Source organism: Pseudophryne corroboree, unplaced genomic scaffold (genome assembly GCF_028390025.1).
Source record: "Pseudophryne corroboree isolate aPseCor3 unplaced genomic scaffold, aPseCor3.hap2 scaffold_2559, whole genome shotgun sequence".
NCBI lineage: Eukaryota > Metazoa > Chordata > Amphibia > Anura > Myobatrachidae > Pseudophryne > Pseudophryne corroboree.
The window spans coordinates 44,474-48,661 of record NW_026969219.1 but is presented as its reverse complement, the minus strand read 5'-3'; the positions used below and the strand labels follow the sequence as shown (position 1 = coordinate 48,661).

General features: G+C 36.6%; 1 non-coding gene across 1 annotated transcript; it reads right to left on the bottom strand.

Annotated features, from left to right (window-relative positions):
* Positions 1-457: 457 nt before the first annotated feature.
* On the bottom strand, positions 458-620 carry LOC135012559 (U1 spliceosomal RNA). Its single transcript, XR_010211497.1, has one exon. It is a non-coding gene; the product is annotated as a U1 spliceosomal RNA (small nuclear RNA).
* Positions 621-4,188: the final 3,568 nt, after the last annotated feature.

Here is a 4,188-nt window from a genome sequence, read left to right as displayed (position 1 = left end):
TCACCAACCTTTAGGTTAATAGCCATACACACTAACTGATTGCGCCACAGCGACACTTTGCAAAAGTACATACTGACAAAGGCTAATAAGCATTCATCTAGAACGTTTCCTAGAAAAACTTTAAAAAGTCAATAATCTGGAGAATTTTAGTAAGAAACACATTGGTACATTCCCATGATGAGTGAGTGCTTCAGGATCTCTTGCACTTACATGGGCTATTAACCAAAAGGTTCCCACCCAGTGATGTAATTGACCTTGTGATCAGATTTTGGTGATCTTTAAGTAGACAAGTCAAAATTTCAAACCCCCTCTTATGGTGTAGGGTACCTGGCCTTCTCTGACGTAATCAGAGTTAGATTTAATTAAGGTGCGCAAGGGCATAGAAGGGAGCGGTTTAAGTAAAAAAGAAGTGGAAACAGACAGCAAACTAGGCTGGAGAGAGACCTGAGACAAAGAGATCTGAATTATACTAGAGCCGACCAGGGGAAACACAAATTATGCAGTCAAGTTTCCCACATTTGGGGAAATCGCAGGAGCAGCACACCCAGAGTGCAATGGGTGAGCCTTTCCCTGGGAGAAGCACCTTCATGATCATAGTATCTCACCTGGCAGGTAAGTAGGAGTTGGGCTAGAGCTGGGGAAGGTCGCTGCTCGGGTACCCCCCTGTCAAGTGAAGGAAATCCAACTGAGGCAGCACAAGGGAACTCTCGAAAGAAGAACAAGGCTAGAGGAAGATCTGAGTCAAAGAAATCTGACTTTTACCAGAGCTGACCAGAGGAAAGCACAAACACAGTCCCCCACTACCACCAGGAAACATTAACGCCACTGCATCCTTGCTGCTTTCTCATGTGGAAGTCTATTTAATGTGAAAACAAGGTGATATCTAATTAGCACACAGAAAAGAAAATTAAGTGAATTTTTGAAAGAAAACAATACTGTCAATATACTATTAAAACAAATTAAAATGGTAAAAGTTATTGTACTTTAAGTAAAAATAAAAGAGCAAAAATATCAATCCCAGTTTTGGATTACTTTAATTAACAAAAAAAATGCATATAGCAGAGGATAGTTTCAATCTTTCTACCTCTGGGTTATGGGCCCAGCATGCTTCCATTGCAGTACTCTGCTGCACATGTAAGTGCAAGAGATCCTGAAGCACTCACTCATCATCGGAAAGTACCAATGTGTTTCTTCATTGGTTGATGGCAGAAACATCTTACAAAAACACTCCAGATTATTGACTTTTTAAAGTTTTTCTAGGAAACGTTCTAGATGATTGTTTATTAGCCTTTGTCAGTATGTAATTTTGCAAAGTGTCGCTGTGGCGCAATCAGTTAGTGTGTATGGCTATTAATCAAAAGGTTGGTGGTTCAATCCCACCTAGGGATGTAATTGACTTTGTTATCAGATTTTGGTGATCTTTAAGTAGACAAGTCAAAATTTCAAACCCCCTGTTATGGTGTTAGGTATTTAGACTTCTCTGATGTAATCAGAGTTAGATTTGATTCAGTGATTTTATAAAAACAGCTAGGAAGCACAATTTAGCAGTGGGTTGCAGAGAAAAACAAATATGCTGGCAAAAAAATCCAATTGAGTGATTAAACAGCTCTTGGATGGTTTTTCACCTATTACTAAATTAAACTTGCTTCATTGGAAAGGCAGCAAGATGCATCCTCATTTCAATATCTACTGAAATAATACAGGTTGACACCAGGAAACATTAACGCCACTGCATCCTTGCTGCTTTCTCATGTGGAAGTCTGTTTAATGTGAAAACAAGGTGATATCTAATTAGCACACAGGTAAGGAATTAAGAAAATCTTTATTAAAGGGTGAAGATGTTTCTCACAAAATCGTTGCCCCAATGCATCATTGAAATTCAAGCTGGAAAGATGATTTTAATATATCACTTGTACATTTTGTATTGCTCTTCTGGTGACAATGTAGTTTGTTTTTGTTAATTACCATTTTAATAATCGGGTAAAGAAAATTAATTGGATTTTTGAAAGAAAACAATACTGTCAATATACTATTAAAACAAATTAAAATGGTAAAAGTTATTGTACTTTAAGTAAAAATAAAAGAGCAAAAATATCAATCCCAGTTTTGGATTACTTTAATTAACAAAAAAAAATGCATATAGCAGAGGATAGTTTCAATCTGCCTACCTCTGGGTTATGGACCCAGCATGCTTCCATTACAGTACTCTGCTGCACATGTAAGTGCAAGAGGTCCTGAAGCACTCACTTATCATGGGAAAGTTCCAATGTGTTTCTTCATTGGTTGATGGAAGAAACATCTTACAAAAACTCTCCACATTATTGACTTTTTAAAATGTTTCTAGGAAACGTTCTAGATGAATGCTTATTAGACTTTGTCAGTATGTACTTTCGCAAAGTGTCGCTGTGGCGCAATCAGTCTGTGTGTATGGTTATTAACCAAAAGGTTGGTGGTTCAATCCCACCCAGGGACGTAATTGACCTTGTTATCAGATTTTGGTGATCTTTAAGTAGACAAGTCAAAATTTCAAACCCCCTGTTATGGTGTAGGGTACCTGGCCTTCTCTGATGTAATCAGAGTTAGATTTGATTCAGTGATTTTATAAAAACAGCTAGGAAGCACAATTTAGCAGTGAGTTGCAGAGAAAAAGAAATATGCTGGCAAAAAAATCCAATTGAGTGATTAAACAGCTCTTCATTTTCTGGCTTTATTTTTATGCTAACAAATTTGTTCTCTGAAAAGTGTCCACAAAGCCAAGTCTCTGATTAACACCTTTGTAGGGATGGTTTTTCACCTATTACTAAATTAAACTTGCTTCATTGGAAAGGCAGCAAGATGCATCCTCATTTCAATGTCTACGGAAATAATACAGGTTGACACCAGGAAACATTAACGCCACTGCATCCTTGCTGCTTTCGCATGTGGAAGTCTGTTTAATGTGAAAACAAGGTGATATCTAATTAGCACACAGGTAAGGAATTAAGAAAATCTTTATTTAAGGGTGAAGATGTTTCTCACAAAATCGTTGCCCCAATGCATCATTGAAATTCAAGCTGGAAAGATGATTTTAATATATCACTTGTACATTTTGTATTGCTCTTCTGGTGACAATGTAGTTTGTTTTTGTCAATTACCATTATAATAATAGGGTAAAGAAAATTAATTGGATTTTTGAAAGAAAACAATACTGTCTATATACTATTAAAACAAATTAAAATGGTAAAAGTTATTGTACTTTAAGTAAAAATAAAAGAGCAAAAATATCAATCCCAGTTTTGGATTACTTTAACAATAAAAAATGCATATAGCAGAGGATAGTTTCAATCTGCCTACCTCTGGGTTATGGGCCCAGCATGTTTCCAATGCAGTACTCTGCTGCACATGTAAGTGCAAGAGATCCTGAAGCACTCACTCATCATGGGAAAGTACCAATGTGTTTCTTCGTTGGTTGATGGAAGAAACATCTTACAAAAACTCTCCAGATTATTGACTTTTTAAAGTTTTTCTAGGAAACGTTCTAGATGAATGCTTATTAGCCTTTGTCAGTATGGAAGTTTGCAAAGTGTCTCTGTGGCGCAATCGGTTAGTGTGTTTGGTTATTAATAAAAGGGTTGGTGGTTCAATCCCACCCAGGGATGTAATTGACCTTGTTATCAGATTTTGGTGATCTTTAAGTAGACTAGTCAAAATTTCAAACCCCCTCTTATGGTGTAGGGTACCTGGCCTACTCTGATGTAATCAGAGTTAGATTTGATTAAGTGATTTTATAAAAAAACAGCTAGGAAGCACAATTTAGCAGTGGGTTGCAGAGAAAAAGAAATATGCTGGCAGAAAAATCCAATTGAGTGATTAAACTGCTCTTCATTTTCTGGCTTTATTTTTATGCTAACAAATTTGTTCTCTGAAAAGTGTCCACAAAGCCAAGTGTCTGATTAACATCTTTGTAGGGATGGTTTTTCACCTATTACTAAATTAAACTTGCTTCATTGGAAAGGCAGCAAGATGCATCCTCATTTCAATATCTACGGAAATAATACAGGTTGACACCAGGAAACATTAACGCCACTGCATCTTTGCTGTTTTCTCATGTGGAAGTCTGTTTAATGTGAAAACAAGGTGATATCTAATTAGCACACAGGTAAGGAATTAAGAAAATCTTTATTTAAGGGTGAAGATGTTTCTCACAAA